We start from the raw sequence: 19,834 nt of genomic DNA on the forward strand, positions 1-19,834 counted from the left end.
AACAGGAGCTGAGTAGCTGTGACGGAGATCATATGGCTCACAAAGGCCAACATATAATATTTATTATCTGGCCTTTTCTAGAAAATGTGTGATGACCCCTGATATAGACAACTAAACATACGTGTCTAGAATTCAACTTTCGAGTCTGAACTGGAGACATGAATGCAGAAGAGAGTTTGAATTAGGAATGTCATGAGCATCTGGACAGGATTCCACGGTCCTCCAACATTTAGAGGTCAATGAGAGGAGTGTGAGTGCATAAAGGAATCTGAAAAGCAGCAGCCAGTGAGATGAAAGGAAAACTAGAAGAATGTGGTATCAAAGCAGCTCAGAGAGGAAAATGTCTTAAGAGGTAAGCTGTGTCAAATTTTCCTGAAATGCAAAGTAAAGTGGGGACCCATGTGGTCCTTGCATTTTGCAGCATTGTTGGGGAGGGCAATGATGATTTCAAACAGTGTCAATGAAGTTGTAGAGAGAGAAACTAGGCTGATTTGCATTCCCCCAGTGATTAGTGATATTGAGCATTTTTTCATGTACCTGTAGGCCATTTAAATATCTTCTTTTGAGAAATGTCTAGTAAGGTTATTTACTCATTTTTAAATTGGGTTATTTGGTTTTTCGCTCTTGAGTTGTTTAAGTTCTCTATATATTCTGGATGTTAACCTCTTGTCAAATGTATAGTTTGCACATATTTTCTGCCATTCTCTAGGTTGTGACTTCACTCTGTTAATTATTTCCTATGTTGTGCAAAAGCTTTAGTTTTTCATAGTCCCATTTGTTTATTTTTAGTTTTATTGCCTATGTTTTTGAGATCTTATATTAAAGTACTTCCTTAGCCCAGTGTTGTAAAGCATTTCTCCCACTTTCTTCTAGTAGTTTCATGATTTCAGATTTTAAATTTAATCCATTTTAAGTTGATTTTTTGTATATGGTGAGAGGCATGATCTCCCTCATATGTGGAATCTAACAAAAAAAGAAGAGTTGATTTCATAGAACTAGAGAGTGGAACAGTGGTTACCAGAGATGGAGGAGGTGGAACTGGGGGAAGGATTGGGGACAGGCTGGTCAACAGATATAAAGTTCCAATTACATAGGAAGGATAAGTTCTGGTGTTCTATTACACAGGTGGGTCATGATGATTAATAGTCAGGTATTTTATATTACAAAATAGCTGGAAGGAAGATTTTTGAATGTCCTCACCACAAAGATAAGGTAAATGCGTGAGGTAATGGTCACACTAAATACTCTGATTTGATCATTATACAACATTTATGTGTATTAAAACATCAAATTGTACCCCCAAAATATGTACAATTAAAATGTGCCAATTAAAATATTATAAAAGGAAAAAGAAACTAGATTGAGATAAAGTGAAAAGAAAATGAGACATGAAGTTGATCTACCAAGAATAGACGATGCTTTTAAGAAATTTTACTATCAAGTGGAGTAAAAAAAAAAAGATGTTACAAGACGGGACTCATGTATCTATAATTAAATAATTTGTTAAAGTATATAACATATAGAGAAGAGAGCACAAATCAGAGGTGTACAGATCAAACATTTTATAGAGAGGACACATCTGTGTAACCACCACTCAAGATCATAACAGAATATTTCTAGCATCTCAGAAGCCTTCCTTGTACACCCTGCAGTCACTGGTGTAATCTTTTCTAGAGATGGACTTTCAGTTTTTTTGTTTGATGTCTTTATTTTACCTTCATTTTTGAAGAATATTTCCACAAAGATTAAAATTATTTTCTTTCAGCACTTGCGAGAAATCATTACATTATCTTTCAGATTCCATCATTTCAGTTGGGAATTGGACCATCATTTTTATTGTTACTCCTTTGAATGTAATCTACCCACCTCCTCACACACACACATCCCATATTACAGCTGATTTTTATAATTTTCATTTTGTGTTTGTTTTTTAGAAGTTTTCTACAATGTGCTTACATGAGTAATTGTTTGATTGTTTGTTTGTCTTTATCCCACTTGGAGTTTGTAGTGAGACTTAAATCTATGGCTTTTATGTATTTTGGAAAAATCTTCATAAATTTTTCAAATAGTTACTTTTACTCCTTTCTCTCTTTGTTCCTCTCTGTCTCTTTTCTCTGCCTCTCTACTCTCTTTACACACATATACACATGTGTGTGCATATGTATATATATCACACATATATTTCCTGTCCTTATGAAAATCCAATTACACAAATGTTAAATCATTTCATTTTGCCCCACATGTCTCCTGTTTTTTTTATTTTCAAACTTTTTGTCTCTTCCTAATACAGTATGAATTATTTTTCATAAAGTTCTTTTTGTGAGTTCAATGGTTTTTCCCTTCAGTTAGTTCTAATTTGTTATTAAACTCATCCATTGAGTTCTTAAACTTTAGTGTTTTATTTCTAATTTTTCAATTTTTGATTTGATACTTTTTAAAATAGATTCTAGTTCTCTGGCAAAATTCTTCACCCTCTCTTCTGTTTGATGAAATATGCTGGTCAGTGTTACTTTAAAGTCTGTGTCCCGTCTCCAATATCCAAATCGCCTGTGAGTCTGTTTCTACTAGGGTTCTTTTTGGTTTCATTTCTTCATATGCCTAATAATCTTTCATTGCATGCTGGACATTGCATATGAAAAGATGTGTCTCTGGATGGTGATATTGTCCTCCAGTGTATTTATTTTAGCTATTGGACAGCAGTTAGATTGTGGTAGATCACCTTAATTCCATCAGGCATTGAGCCAATTTAGAACTGGGTTTCAGACAGGTAACGTTCTATTGCTAGTTTACTTTTAATCCTAGGATATAGCCCTTCAGGGGTCCCTACTGGAGTCTCCTGAATGCTTTCAGGGCCATGAATTCCAATTTTTATTTTGCAGCATTGTGAGTCTGCCAAAATCTCTGCTGAGATCCTCACTTCTGAACAGAATTTATGCTCAATTTCTTAATCTTGCCATGTAATGCTTATGGATTGGCAAATGCCTCTGGGAGAAAAGCAGCCTAGAGATCCAGACTTGCTTCTCTGGGCTTTCCCTCTCACTGGCGTACCTTGGGCCCCCCCAGATTCTGATTGCTTTGGTAACTTTCAACCCCAGTTTTCATTTATGTAGCCCCAGGAGACTGCAAGAGGTCTGTTTAGCTGTCACTTTCTAATCCAGTCCTTGATCTCTTCTCTTATGCTCTTATAATACTTCAAATACCTCCAGGGATAACTGAGTGTAGAAAACTAAGCTTCTCTCAAAAAGTTCCTGTCTCTCTGGGACCTTAGTTTGTCAGGTCCTGGCTTCTCTTGGGGGCTGTCTTCTGCCCTCAAATAAACGAGATTTTCTTTTTGTATTTTATTCATCTTTTTTGATTATTCTCAGTGGAATATTATGTCTTTTATCAGTTCATCCATTGTATACCAGGCAGTGTTTACAAATTTTCTCATTTCATAGACATTAGTGGAACATCTACGTGTGCTGTTGATTCTATGGAGTTGGAGAGGATGATGATGGAAAATGGGGAAATATCTTTCAGAGTTCTGGCAAGAAACACGTGGTACACCCAAGGGGTAAATGTAAGGATCACTTATGAAGGTGAGGGCAGGTGAAGCATCCAGGGATAGCAGTGAAAGAAAGGCATGACCACACATGCATCTGGAAGGGTGAGCAGGAGGGAACAATGAAAGCAGAAACCAAAAATAGTAGGGGCTGTTCCAAAGAAGCTGGGGCTATAGAGGAAAATGGCTCTTGCCAGATCTGTGGTCCAGCAATTCAGAATGGAAACACAGATACTCCCGTCTTCCTGATCACACCCCATGGTGTCCTGTGCTCCCAGCTGGCCAAACCTAAGGGACTTTGAAGGATGCATTCCATAGATGCCAACCTCCCAGCACGCAGAGAGAGTGAGAGAATGGATGTGGGGCAGAGACAGCAGAGAACGATCAGCACATGGGGACTAACTAAAGGAGCAGGGTCTTTGATAAAACAAGAAACAATGAAATCTGGAATGTAAAGGGTTGGCCTAAAGATGAAGGAAGGATATCTCCTCCACTTCTTTATGCTTTGTGATGGCTTCTCTCCTATAAAGTTACTACTTTTCCCTTTTTAGATAATACATATTTTTTATCATGGTAAAATATCCATAACCTCAACATTACCATTTTAAAGTGTCTATAGTTCAGCAGCATCAAGTCCATTCACGTTGCTGTACAGCCAGTAGCCCCAGGCATCTTCAGGAATTTCTCAGCCTCCCAAACTGAAACTCTGTATCCACTAAACACTAACTCTCCTTTCCCCCTTCTCTCTCCATCTTCCTTCTTAAGAGAAGCGAAGTCTACAAAAGAAGGGAGGACAGTTATGGGTAGATTTCTGGTGATGTAACAAAGAATTTCCTCCAGTGACTTCTATTTTCCCAATATATATAAAGCCAAATCAAAGAATGAGAGGTGTGGGGAGAAGAAACACAAGGTTTGAAGAGAGGAGAGAGACGGAATCACCTTCTAGAGAACAGGAGATGGTCTTACTGGAGAAGCAGCGTCAGATGGAAGAGCAGTATCCAGCGTTCACGTGAGGTCTGTGGTCATGAATTTTAAGTGAAAGTAGTTGATCTGCTTATTTGATTTTTCTTCACTAGTGTTTAGCTAGCTGTCTGAACAAGATGAAAGAAGAGAGAGGAAAGGGATTTAAGATTGTTTTTAAGGGAGTCGTTATAAAAATGGGTCATGAAATCCAAGCTGGTTAAAGAGGCAAGAGAAAATAGGAGATGAATGAATAATGGAAAGGTGAGACAACCAATGGACTGGAAGAGCGTGAAGATAAAAGAATTATTGTATTAAAGGTCCTGGAATGATTGAGCAAGAATATTAAGTGATAGTCTAAGACTGAGTTGTTTGAAATATATGTTAGAAGTAGAGAAGAGGTAAAATTATCAGTGGTGCCAAGTTTGGGGTATAAACACTGGAGTAAGTGATGGCAGTGAGGTAGAATAAGGTAGAATAAATGGACAGTCACATGCAGGACTTTTAAGTCACCAAGAACGATAAGAAGAGTTGGGATGGGAAGAAAGATTGTGAGCCAGTAGCTAATATACTCAGTGAATACAGAAATCCAGGGAGACACACCCCACCCCAACTCTGTCAGAAGGCTTCCAATGACCAGAAAAGCAAGCCTCCTATATTTTAAAATAGCTTTGTGCCAGCATTAGGTAATTCTCATGAATTCATCTGGGTTTCCATGGTCTCACTTTGAGACGAGATCCTAAAGCCAATATTGAACTGGTTTCAGAATCTAGCTTGTACACATTCAAGTTCCCTCTTATTTAAAAAAAAAAAAAAAATATATATATATATATATATATATATATATATATATATAGACACACACAGTCCATTAAGGGCTTGAAAGAAAGAAGTAACTACCTAGGAAATGTCGGCATTTTCCCCAATATCCATTTGCTTATTGAGAAGTAGCTATGCGGTTTGGGTGGAATTGACTCTATTGTCAGGTTAATTGGCATAAAGTCATTCCCCTTGAACACGATTAGCTTAGAGTTAGGCAGGCAAAATAAGTTACACCAATCAGAGTGAAGCTCGGTACTTCTCTTTTTTTAATAGTAGGGAAAAGAGAAGCTTTCTCAGACACTGATAGGGCTGGTGCAGACAGGAAGTCTAGACCTACATCAACTATTTGGCTACCGTGATGAAAGTCAGGAGGAGGACAGAAATTGAAGAAGAATCCTAATCAAGAACCATGCCTGAAACCTAATGACTTTGGACTTCTTTTTGTTATGTAAGCCTGTAAATTCTGTCCATATTGAATCCAGTTTGCTTAGGTTTTCAGCAAATGGCACTTGAAAGCAAGAGCCAGAGTGTCTTCAAGATGGAAGCTGATATTTACCCAGGGCTGAAGCCTGACCAAGACACACACAGATAATAAGTTAATGCTCTTTCTTGCAACGCTTTGCCAAAAGTTCCCCAATGAGAGTTCTCCAGTTAAAAAAAAAAAAATGTAAAAACAACTGAATGCTGAGTGACCTGAGGATTTCATTGGAATTTAGATGCACCTGTTCTCACAAACGTCGCTCCGGCACTGCCAACAGAGGCTCTGGTCTGATTTCAGGTGAGGTTCACACACTGAGCAAACACACTTGCAGTCATCAGAAAGGTTCTTCTCTGCATATACAAACGTCATCCAACATTCTTTTTTTTTTCTTCGGGCCCATGCTTCTTGAGATCGGAGCTGATTTAAGCTGTTAGATTGTAGAATATAGCTTGCTCTGATGCCCTGAGGGAGCTCAGTTGGAGAGACCGCTGGCAGCTGATTAGGTCAGAAATGCAGCCGAATCAAACATGCCTATTGACAATCTTGCCTGAAAGCCAAGAGCTTCCCTTGCCTATTAGGCTGGCTCCAGTCAGCCTCATCATTGTGCACACCTAATGAGGAAGAAGACTCAGGAAGAGTTCTCGGAAGGACAGCATCTCCCTCTAAGCTGGCAACCAAGCTCACTGTTGCATAAAGCACCATTTGATTTACCTATGGGAGGAAAAAGTGGTGTTTAAACAGCTACAGAATCTGGGAGGGAAAACAGCTTCCCCGGGATCCCATTTAGAAACCTGGGGTTATTAGACCAGGGAGTAGGCAGGATGCAGGAATAGAAAGTGCAGTCCTCTTGGCCAGTGTTTCACTTAACAAAAAAAATTAGTTTTAGCTCGTTATTTCCTCAGCTTTGTTTGGCTGCAGGTGTTTCTTAACATCGACATGCAGAACAGTCTTTCCCAGCAACTGAGACATAAGGCAGGGAACAGGTCAGGAGCTCCATTTGCAAGATTTACTTAGAAATATAATAGTAGTTTTGATATGTGTCTATTTTACAGATTAGGAGGCTAAAGATATGGAGTTATATAATTTATCTGAAGTCATAGGGCTACTAAATGTTGCAGCTGAGATTTAACCTGAGCCATTAAATAGCAGCCTTGAATAGCCCATTGAATAGCATTCCTGTAACAGTGGTTCTCAGTCTTGCCTTGCATATTGCACTCACATGGGGACCTTTTTAAAAATTACTAATAAAAAGATCCCACCCCAAATCCCACCTAATTAATCAGAGTATCTTGTAGTGGGGCTTGTGCATTGATATTTTTTAACGTCTCCCCAGAGGGGCTTACGTTGCTGCTAGGAATGAGAAAAGTGGGGCTATAGCACAGATTCTCCAATTTTAATGTGCATCCAAATCAGTGATTCAGTAGGTCTGGGGTGGGCCCTGAGATGCTGTATCTCTAAGAAGTTTCCAGATAATGTTGATGCTGCTAGTTGGGGACCACAGTTTGGTAAGGCTCTAGCGCATTGTTCCTCAAACTTAGGTCTGTGTAAGGATCACCGAGAATGCTAATAAAGAATACTGAGGCTCAGGCTTATTAAAGTGGAACAGGGGCCAAGCTTCTGTGCTTACTGAGTTCCTCCAAACCAGCTGCTATGCTTTATAATGCAGGGATACTCAACTGGGATATACATTGGAATCACCCGGGAACTTAAAAAAACCGGCTAAGTCCTACCCTCAGGAAGTTCTGAGGGATCTGGGTTAAGAGACCAGGCACTGAGACCTTTAAAAGCTCTTCAGGTTATTCTAACATGCATCTAGGGCTGTGAACTACCGGCATATGTAGCATTCTACCAATTGGCCCAATAATAAGAATCACAGGTTCCTTGGCCATCCCCCAGGCATTGCAAGTTTTAATCAATGAGTAACCCAAGAATCTATATTTCTCACAAGCACCACAGGTGGTTGTTTTGCAGTCAAGTTAAGATTTAAAAATAAATGCTGGGTATGAAACAAAATGACTCAAAGAATGTGTGAAGAAAATATTTTCACTTTTCTTTGGGTCCAGTGCGAATGTCATCTGTCTCGTTGAATATTGAAAATTTGGATTCCATCTTCTAAAACTTGAAAGCTAAACTTTGGCTAGTGTTCTGTCCCTACTATCAGCTATAGTTGCTGTTTGTCTCGAGACCCTTGAAACCTGTTTTATTCATTTATAAAGTGGGGGCCATCCCACTTTTAAATCTCTAAGGACTTTCTATAAACACCTTATAGGAAGAGGATTAGTGAAGTAGATATCTGCTGTTTGCCTCCCCAGAAACTATTCCAACTTTTTCTAATGTAACCAGCCAACCCTTGTTTCCATTTGAGAATATTTCTCCTCTCCCACTTTCTGACCCAGCTTCAGGAATTGGCACATAAGCTTGATCTAAGTCAATCAATGTATTCCACACCCCTGGTTCAAGAATGGGCGCATGCATAGACTTGCGACTCAAATAGAATAAAAAAAAAAAAAAAAAAAGCAAAACAAAGGAACAAAGGGTATTTTCCTTCTGGGAGACAAGCAAGTCTTCTTTCCTCACTAGGACTGAACCCGATAGCAAGGAAAGATGATCTATTGTATTCATCTTGCCTTCTGAGGGAGAGCCTGCATCATGGAGCCTGAGAATGAAACCAATATAATTCGTATTAATTGATCAACACTGATGTGCACACTTGGTAGTAACATTCATCAGGTGTCAGGCAGGTGGGGATAGTGGGGGGGGAGGGGATGGATATATTCACACCTAATGGGTGCTGTATATACCTTTAGCACTGCTCAAAGTACTTTACATCTACACTAGGGGTGAACAAGTAAGTGAGTGGTAGATAGTGGGAGACCAATTATTTACTGTCAGAAACTACAAACAAGCAACAAGGGAAAGGGAGATTGAATCCTAGGGTATTGGACTAGACAATGTGAATTCAGGTTTAATTTAAACAACAAATATATATATTTATGTATTTTTATGTAGAGAGAGAGATGGAGGAGAGAGAGATCCACAGATAATTATAGACATGCATGTACACGGGTTGTACACGTACATATGTTTCCTAGCTTGGTCTGCTAAGAGGTCTCAAAAGCAGTGACACCCCTATAGCAGTGAGAATGCCTCTGCCCAGATCTTGGTTTTTAAATATCACTCTATTTGGAGAAATGACTGATTCTAAGGCTGGGGCAAGAAATAAAAAATGATATTTGAGCATTTTATGGTGCCAGAAAGTAAGAAAGTGCTAAAGAAAGAAAGGCTAGGAGCATGCCAGAGGGACCCAGGAGCCAACCTGAAAGAAATCCTGGTGGTCAGGGCTAAAACAGTTTGAGAAACAAAATAAATAATGTGGTACTGGATTATAACCCAAAGTATAATATAAATATACAAGTTCATATTGATATAAATAAGTAATTGAATAAACAAATGAATGGGAGAGATGAGATAAATCTTCCTTACAGAAGAATTGCAAATTTTTTTATACACACACACAAATATATACACACTCTCCCATTCAGGTGATGGAGTTAAACCCCTGTTCTCCAAATATGGGGTGGATTTAGTGACTCACTTCTAAAGAACACACTATGAAACAAGGAAGGAAAAATAGGAACTTGACAGTTGAGAGACCTAGTAGACAACACCTTAACCAAGTGAGCAAGGTTTATGTGACCAGTGACTGTTGGTAGCCTATTCCCCCCACTTGATGTGATATGATGAAAGGGACATGTCACCTCTGCTGTTCTTCCCGAAACCCATAACCTCAGTCTAATCATGTATAAACATCAGACAAACTCAAACTGAGTGACATCTGACAAAATACCTGACCAGTACTCTTCAAAACTTTCAAGGCCAGGAAATTAAGACTGAGAAATTGTCACAGACCAGAGGTGACCAAGGAGACATAATGACTAAATGAATGTGGTATCATGAATTAAATCCTGGAACAGACAAAGGACGTTAGTAGGGAAAAAAAAAAAAAAAGAAAAGAAAAAAAAACAACACGGAGTTAGTTAATAGTATTGTACCAATGTCAGTTCCTTAGTTTGGACAAATATACCATAATAATGCCAGATATTAACAATAGTGGAAACATTATGAAGGATATACAGGGTGGTCTCTACTATCTTTGCAAAAATCCTTCCTGCAATCTGAAATTATTTCAAAATAAAAATTGTTTTGAAAATATTGAAAAATGCTGCCAGTATTAACCTTCATGGGAGCTATGGGGAAAAAAATTTCCCAGTTGATTCTAATACTTAGGGTTAAGAGTCATCTTTCCAACAAGGTTTAAGAAGGTGGCCTTTCACATGGATCTCTATGGTTATATATATATGCAGACACATAAACACAGATGATTTTTAAATCATCAATGTTTGCTCCAAATGGATCATATTATACACAGTACTTTGCAATTTGACCTTCTCACTTAGCAACATAATACCTCTTCATAATCGGTGTATGCCGCCATTTAGTAGACCGTTTTTTCTTGGTAGACATTCCATTGTCACATTCTGTTTGCAATGTGTCCCACTGTCTCGTTCCATCAGACATGTCTGTGATGTTGCTTTCTGCTCTTTGGACTAGTATTCTTGCAGGTGGTTTTATGAGCCCTCCTAGACAAAAGGTCTGTCTTCTCTTTGTCTGCTGCATGTCTTTTTTTTCCCCCGTTGAACAATGGCACATTCTGAGAGGTTGCCCACATTTCTACTTCTGGATTCACTCTTTGCCCTTCTGAAGCCCTAAGCTGGGACTCCATTGTCCCCTGTGCACTGAGGCAAGAGGCATTGTGGGTTGCTTGGCAACCCAGGGGCAGTGAGGAGAAGGTGGGAGCCAGCTGGTCAGAAACACCCACAGGGCAGGGGGATGGGAGGAGGGAAAGTTACAACCAGACTCAGAGAAGGCAGTGGGTGGTCCAGACACAGGGTCCTAGGAGAGGCGTCCTTGTCCCTTTCTTTACCTGGCTGTCAGAGGGGTTGTTATGAGATGTAAATCAGATCCTGTCCCTCCCTACTCCCTGCTACTCCAATTCTTCTACAATTTCCATTTTCACTTTGCATAAAATACAACCTCCATACCGTGATCTCCAAGACCTGTATTTTCTGCTGTTTCTCTGACCTCACCGCATGCCACTCTCACTTGCCTTGCTCCACTGTGGTCACTTGTGTCACCTTTCAGTTTGTGGAAAGTACTGAGCCTCTGCACTTGTGTTTCTCTGAGCATTTGAACGACGGGCACCACCTGGTCGCTCGAATCTCACCTACAGGGTCACCTCTACAGACAGGGCTTATCTCATCACCCTGTCCTAGTGTACCTGTTGGTCTCTACTATTGCACATCATTTATTCCTTTCCCAAAACATTCCACAAGCTGTAAATGCCTCTCTTTTACATGCCTTCTTCACTGTGTGGAAACTCCACAAGAGCAGGGACCTGCCTGTCTGGTGTATCTCTGTGTCCCTAGTATCTGATATACAATAGATGGTCAATAAATATTTTATTGAAGGGATAAATAAATATATCAAAAACTGTGAAATGTCTGAGATATTTCCCTACTTGTAAGCTGGCAAGTTAACCTGCCAGAGTTTCATTGTTGCTGGAATAAGACACAGAAATGAAGGAAAGTGGATTACACACGGCAATGTCAGCAATCCGAGCATCAGTGTGTGTCTGGTTCTCTGTGCCATCATCCATAGGATGACGCAGAGAGAGCCAAGTGGCATTTGTACATGCAGGAGGGTGCGTCATAGGAAAGGAACCCTGAGCTTAGGCAATCCGAATCTTTTATAGCAAGCAGTAGGCAGACCTCCTCATTGCTTCAGGGGGAGGCTAGCCCCCAGGATCTTTCTGGTTATCTTCTGACCAATTCTCCGTTTCTCTGACGCCAGCTGGGTGCCCAACAATTCGACTCATTTCTGACACTGACTATCTGTAGTTAGCACAAACCCCACAAGTTAAAGGCTACGTTCCATAAGAATATTCCCCACTTCAGATGGTCCCCAAACCCTGTTGTTTAGGGGTTTTTATGGAGGTTCCATTATGCAGGCAGAATTGATTAAGTCATTGGATATTGATGATTAAACTCAATCTCCAGTTCCTCTTCCCACCCCGGAGATCAGGGGTGGGGCTTAAAGTTCCAATCCTCTAGTCACATGGCTTGTTCCTCTGGTAACCAGCTCCCATTCTTAAGCTGTCTAGGGGGCCCACCTAGAGTCATCTCATTAGCATAAACTAAAGTATGGTTGAAAGGGCCCTGTTATAAATAACAAAAGATGCCCATATCACACTGGAAATTCCAAATGTTTTAGAAGCTCTTTGTCAGGAACCAGAGATAGTGACCAAATATATATTTCATTATACCACACCATCTCTATTTTCCAAGACCTATGCTCTGGAGGGAGACACTGTTTCTATCTTTCAAGGCTAATCACTGTACAAACATCCTTGAACAGACCATCCAGAACAAAGTCAGTCCGTCCATCTGCTCTCAAAATATACAGAAAAGCAAGAGACTCCTGGCAGAAAGAATGGATATCTCATTTCAAGGTTTAGGCCAAGTCTATCCTGAACTATTATAACAGATCAGGCATAACAATAAGGAATTCAGGCTGAGTATTTCTAAAATATTAGTATATATCCTGTAGAAGTCTCACAATAGGGTTTGAGATTGGAGGTAGCATCCAACCCTCGGGGATGGGAACCAGGTGCTTTGCAAAGCAACAGGGCCCCAGACACACGGCCTTGAATTCAAGGTGAAGTTCGTGGGAGGTTGGCAGGTAACAGTACAAAGTAGAGAAGACCAAAGTGGACGTTTGATTCTATGAACTGGATATATCCAGTTCACAGGTGTATGAAACTGTGAGGATGGGGACAGCATTTATCTTGCTCATCCTTGTGTATCTAAGCACCTGGCACCATGTCTACACATAGAAAATTCTCATTAATTATTTGTCAAATCAAGGGCTGGATATTGAAATTAATGAACAAGCCAACAAGGGTAAAGTTTTAATTTTGCTTGGGGGGGGGGGGTCTCATAGCCTAGAAATCTCAACAGCTGCAACTTGGCCTCTGATTGCCAGTCTCAAAGTGGAGAACAGACTTTAGCATCCTGTTTTATCTAAATTTGCCTGAGAACCAAGGAAAACCTGAACTTGGCCTTTAATAGGCCCAGCTGTGTGGCTCTGAAAACTGCAAAGCCAGGGGCCAAGGTGGGTAACTCTTACAGCAGACTAAAGAGAAGCACTCATTTTTTTTTTTTTTTTTTTTACCCATAAGGCTGGCAGGCGTTTTTGGTGTTTGTTTTTTTTTTTTAAGTTTAATTACAAAAAATGATGGAGAGACTGAAGAAATAACAGCTTTCAGGTACTTCCATTATGAACATTAAATTGGAAATATCTGTTAAAAACAAAAGTTAGCTAAGGAATTCCATTTTTGCTATCTTCCCTAAAGACATACTTGCATATATACTGCAGCATCATTTACTTTAGTGAAAAGCTAAAAACAGATAAAACTTAACTATCTGTCAAAAAGTGAATAGCTAAATAAAATAGAATAGAATATTATATAGGCGTGAATGGAATATTTTTGAATGAAAAGATAATTACCAGAATGATACCACTGATTTAAGACACACAGTGATTCTGTTTATTTTCATCCATGTAATGAGTGATGAATCCTTCCCAAGATGATATAACAGCTAACTTTGGGCACAGGGAGAAGGAGACAGGGATTTAGGTTGGTCAGAGGAGTTTTAGCTTTATATGGGAATAACTCTAGTTCTACAGGAGAAAGAGTATCTGTGTAGTGTGACATAGCAGTGAAGTAGGTGAGTGATGTTTAGGGTGAGACAACTGAGTTTGAATCCTGGCCATTTACTAGCTATGTGTCCTTGGGCCCATTGCTTAACTTCTCTGTGCTCCACTAATGATAATACCACCTCCAAAGGCATTGAGAGGATGTAAAGTGTTAATGCAGGTTAATACTTAGAACAATGCCTAGCACATAGTAAGCCATCGATAAATGGTAGCTATTAATATTGTTATGGTTTGGATATGGTTTGCCCCCACCAAAACTCATGTTGAAATTTGATCAAAAATGTGAGAGTGTTGGGAGGTGAGGCCTCATGGCACGTGTTTAGATCCTTCATCAATAGATTAATGCCCTCACTTGTGGGGTGAGTGAGTTCTGCCTGTCTCGGGAATGGATTAGTTCCCACAAGAGCAGATTGTTAAAAAGACTCCGTCTTCCTTGGTTTCTGTCTCTTGCTTCCTGTCTTGCCAGGTGATCTCTTTGTACACTCCAACTCCCCTTCCACATCCGCTTTCCACCATGAGTGGAAGAAGCCTAAGTCCCTCACCAGAGGCAGCTGCCCAATCTGGAACCTTCCAGCCACTAGAATCCTGAGCCAAATACACCTTTCTTCTTTGTAAATTACCTAGCCTCAGGCATTCTGTTATGGCAACACCAAACAGAGACAAATATCCTGTGTTACTCATGTAATTAAAATTAATTTAAAATACGATTCAGGAAAAGAAGGAAGGGAAGAAAGGAAGAAGAAAGATGGAAGGAAGGAACATTTATGATGCTCTTTCCAAAATAAAGAGGCTTTGATCTGGAGAGTGTGTTTACCAAACAAAACGTCCTCTGGTATCATCTTGAAATATCATCCCCTTCCTCCCACAGTCTGGGTAATTATCACGGCTGCAAGCTATTTCTTCAACACATACCCAATCAGGATTTGGCAGCCCAAGAGTTCAGAAACAGGGGAATGTCTTTCTCTCTCTCTCTCTTTTTCTTTTTAATATAATCTAAATTTAACAAGCCCATTAAGGCAGATGTTTCAACAGGCAACATTGAACTGATTACAATATTTAATAAATCCTACTCCCAAACGAGGGCTTTTAAACGTCGGCGAGGAACCAAAGTTGTACCGTATTCATCCCTTTTGTGCCAAGATCTTGTAGGAGTGTTAGATGGGCAACCTCCTTCATGCTCCATCAAAAAGCGGGAAATTATGATGATCACCTTTAAAAATACCATTTATGGTTCCCAATTCACTTGCTAATGATGCTTGAATTCTGGGACCCAGCTTTGTTTTCCATAGCAGAGTAAGATGCTGTTTCCATGGAGAGGCAAAATCCCTTCAATCTGAGGCCCTAAGGCATGGCCAAAGATGTCTCCTTCCCACCAAGGCTTCCATACTGTATTTTTGACATTATTGGGTTACCTTGCCTCTGTATACTTTGTTTTCTTCAGCTATAAAACAAAAAGGTTTGACAGATTACGATTTTGCTTTGCTAAATTTTGCTTTGTCTTTGTCATTGCAGTTCCAGAAGTACTTCTTTGCTAAGTGACTGAGGGAAGGAAAATTTTCCCATAAAAATTGGTTCTGTGAATACACAGCCTTTCCATTTCCTGCATGAATCTCTTTCTTGTGTACATATGGAAGTCTTTGTGTGTAGTTAATACCGCTTGCTAGCCAGGGTCTGGAAGTGGGAGGTCTGACTCCTTAGAGGGACAGGTGGGGGATATCCCCATTCTGGAAGTTCTTTCTTGTTATGACAAGGTGACTCTGCAGCCTGGGGTCTGGTCATTGCCTCTCTCAGGTTACCTGCTCATCTCTTGGAGCACCTGAGCACAGCCGAGTTGCTGAGCCTCTATGTATCTGGGTCCCTGTCTCTTGACTACATCGTTTTCTGACAATTCCAGTCCTCTCAGGTGTGTGTCCGTGTCTACACCTGTGGCATTTCTGTCTCTCAGGGACAGGTCTTTTTTGCTGTTCCTTGGGGGCATGGATCTCTTGGGCGTCTGCATCTCAGTCTCTCTGCATTTCTCTCTTCCTTGCTTTTTTTTTTTTTTTTTGGTCTAAAATTTACTGACCTTTGTGGCCTATGGCTTATGTGGGTGTTTGAAATAGTTAGGGCTTTTAAAGATCCAAAGTGTATGCCCAGATAAAAGAAAGAAAAAAATCAGCCTCTGAAAGTCCCAGCCCGTGGTAGCAGCCCAGGGGTAACCATCCGACAACCACCGTTCACTGCCCTGGGGGGATCCTCCTCCCCTCAGAGGCCCTCAGCCCCGGCCTGACTGGAGGCACTAAGATGAATCACCCAAGCCCCATGTTCCCCAGAGGAAGGGAGGGAGAGCCAGAAAGCTGTGCATCATCTGTGCTTTCCTGCATTGTGGCTGTCGGCTGCTTAGAAAACAGCCCAGGGAGGTCCCTATATCAGACGGCCTCCTGCCCCTCTGGTTCCCAGGGAAATCGTGCTTTGGTTGATCGTGGGATTTTCTTGGAACACTAGCCCAGGTGTAAATACACAGCAGAAAGGCAGATGCCCTCCTGGAAGACGCATGGTGTGTTCCTGGGGCTGGCAGCCAAGCAGCTCTCTCCTTCCCCAGCCCCACCTCCAGGGCCCAGCTGCACAGAGAGGGGCCAGAGGTGCAGCCTGGCTGAGGCTCAGGTGGGACCCTGCCTGTGAAGGCCACATGCCCTCCGGATTAGCCATCACCATGTTGGTATTGCCTGCTTTCCCCTAGATCTGAGGCCACCTGAGGGCACAGCCAGGTTTGTACCCCTGGATCCAACATGATGCTTGGCCCACAGTCAGGGAAAATCTATTATACATTTGCTGATTGTGTGAAAGATTGGGGGCCCCAAAGGGAACCAGAAGGAGGTCTCAATCCAGGCAGAAGCTTCACAGCAGCCCAGCCCGTGCCCATTCCCACTGAGGGCTGTATCCTCCCCACTCCCACCTTTCCTCTCCAGAAAATGCAGAATACACAAGCAATTAGTGAAATGGCTGCTTCTGAGGAGGAGAGGTGGGATGCATCAGTTACATTTAGCCTATATATTAATAATAACAATGCTTGGTTTTAAAAATCATTTATGGGAATTTCCCTATCAAATGTAAATATACCTTTAAATTTTGGACAGGTAATACTACACATGGTAAAACATTTCAAAAGTATATCTATATCCAGTGACAATGAAGTTTCTTTCTACCCTTGTGGGAGGCAGAATAACAGTCCCCAGGGACGCCCAAGTCCTAAGTCCTGCAAGCTGTGATGACGCTACCTGGAATGACAGAAGGGACTTTGCTGTTGGGATTAATCTGAGGACTCTGAGATGGGGAATCATCCTGGATTATCAAGTGGGTCCAGGGTAATCAGAAGGGTCCTTTTCAGAGGGGGGAAAGGGGGTCAGAGTGAGAGAAGGAGAACATGAGGACAGGAACAGATTGCAGTGATGCGGGGCCATCAATGAAGGAAGTGGGAAGCTTCTAGAAGCTGGGGAAGGCAAGGAAATGGGTTATCCTCTTAAGCCTCCAGGAGGAATGTGGCCCTGTCTACCCATTTTAAGACCCCTGACATCCAGAATTGTAAGATCATGTGTATTGTTTTAAATCAGTGAGTGCGTGGTATTTATTACAGCAGCAAAACAAAACTAATACAACCCCAGACACTTCAGTTCCCCTTCCCAGAGGCAATGGTTCCTCCCCATTCTTTGTTTCCTTCCATACACAGGCAAGCATATCTATGATAGAAACAGAGAGAGAGAGAGGAGGATATATAGGTACATAGGCAAAATAGATAATGTATATGTCATCTATATAAAACATAAAAGATACTAAGTATATGTATGTAGGTATATCTGTATTTGCTTTGTCATACAAATTCTATATACTACTACATACTATGCATCATTCTACCTGTTTATATTACCTCCTAATAGTCTATTGCACACAGATAGGCTTTGTCCCTGGAAAAATATTTTAATAAAAAATATAGAAAAAAATCAGCAGGAGATTTCTTGATACTCAGTCTGTTTTGCTTTCTTGTTTCTAGCTACGCTGGTCTGTGAGGGACACTTGCTTTCTGATGTGCACCTCCTTTAGTTCCCCGGAAGAATTTATAGATAATTCAGCAGGTGCTGACTGAGGGGAAGAAGGTTGTCTTATTTCTGATACACTGTCCACTCTCTCTGCCTCCTTCTTATACCTAGAATTTTCTTCTAATAGAAAGATGACACAATCCAGCCAGGGGATTGGTACAATTAGTGCCTGGACACAGTGCGCTTGTCCCATGTGTGTACTTGGTCTATTTGGGAATTACCAGCCCAAGTAACATCCATCTTTCTGAAATCCAGCAGTCCTGGGTTTAAACTCTGGCTGAACACTTACTGGATGTGTGAATCTGCCTCACAGTGTCATCTTGGAATATAACCTCTGTAATTATCAGTTTAATTGCTTAACAGTGATAAAGACTAAAATACGATAGCATGAATAAAGCACCTAGCACAGTACCTGTATTGGGGAAAGCTAGGACTACCCTCAGGTTTAAGGGCTCACTAAGGACTCGTGGAACTCAGAAAAGCCATTATACTCACAGTTATGGTTTATTACAGGGAAAAGATACACCTTAAAATGAGCAGAAGTAAAATACACATAGGTCAGAATCTAGGAGAAATCAGATCTGAGGTTCTAGTTCTCCTCTCTCAGTGGGGTCATATGGAGACAACGTAATCCTCCCAGCAATAATACGTGACAACACCTGTGAAGTTTTGCCAACCAAGGAAGCTCACCTGAGCCTTGGTGACCAGGGTTTTTATGGGGGATCAGTTATGTAGGCATGAGCACCCACATGATTGGCCTTTGCTACTCAGTACCTGGCCCCCACCCCCAGCATGATATCAAACTGATACAGGATGGCCCAAAGTCCAGGCACACAAAATGATCACTCACTGTAAATCACATTGTTAGCATAAACAATCTGACATGCTCAAGATGTCAGGTACGAAAAGACACTCTTAGGAGGCAGGATATTCCATGGGCTTAAAGACCAGGGGCAGGTCAATAGCCAGTCCTGAAGACCTTTGAAATGTGCAGGGTTTGGGCAACCCAGGCCTGCTGAGTTAACCCTTTCTGCACAATGCCTATCAGAGTAGGTAAACACAGGCTTGTTTCTCTCCCCACAAGCCTCCCTCTCTCCTGAGTCAAACAAGATTACTAATAATCTAATAATAAACTACCAACACTGGGCTCTGTTGTTGTGCCAAGTGCCATGATTAATGTCATCCCATCTGACTTTTACAATAATTCTCAATGGTGTCACCTGTTTCCTATTTTACATAAGAGGAAACGAAATTCAGAGAGGTTGAGTAATTTGTTTATGGCCACACTGCAAGTGTGTTCAGGGAGGGGATTCAAGTGAGGCCTCTGACAACAGAGCTTATGCTAAAATCACCTCTACTTTGCCCACATTTACTGAAATCAGCACCAAAGAGAGACCACTGGCATGGCACTTCTGTGTGGATGCCCACCAGGTTCATAAAGTTTCTCATCTTTTTCTTAAATGTCACTTCCCCCAGGAAGAAATCTGTGAATCTTCAAGCTTAATTCAATATACCTGTCAGCACAGTCAGAAGCAATTTATATGAAGGAAGCAATTGATATGAAGGACAATCAGGAAGAAATGGAGACTTAATGTCATGAGAAGTGGTTGAAGACAGGGTCTCCCATTCACTGCCACGAGCCAGTGGACACCCTACCCTTGACCGAGAGAGTAAGTGCAACTCTCTCTGCCAGCTGTCAAGGAAGCTTAGCCTGGACAGGCACCTAGATTTCTTCTATGACTGGGGAAGTAACACCTGAAGGTTTGGAGAGAGAGGCATTTGCTGAGGGAGAAAGGGCATGGCATTTGTACAGTCTTTTAAATCATTATTTTAAATGTTAAATGTTTAAACTTCTTAGACCCTGGGCCAAATCCCAAATCACCCTATTATTTAAAGCTCTCATAGTGGTGCATTTTATTGCTTTTTTTGAAGTCTGTAGGAAACGCATAACAGCAATTATTTAAAATTTATAATAGCTATTTTCCTAATATGTAGGATAAGCTGCTTGAAAGCAGGAATAATTTCTGACTTATTCATCATTATATGTCAAATGTCCAAACCAGGGCCTGGTACTTAGCAGGCTTTCAATAAATATTTGAATGAGTAAATAAATAAGCTAAT

This window comes from Eulemur rufifrons, chromosome 14 (assembly GCF_041146395.1).
Source record: "Eulemur rufifrons isolate Redbay chromosome 14, OSU_ERuf_1, whole genome shotgun sequence".
NCBI classification, from domain to species: Eukaryota; Metazoa; Chordata; class Mammalia; order Primates; family Lemuridae; genus Eulemur; species Eulemur rufifrons.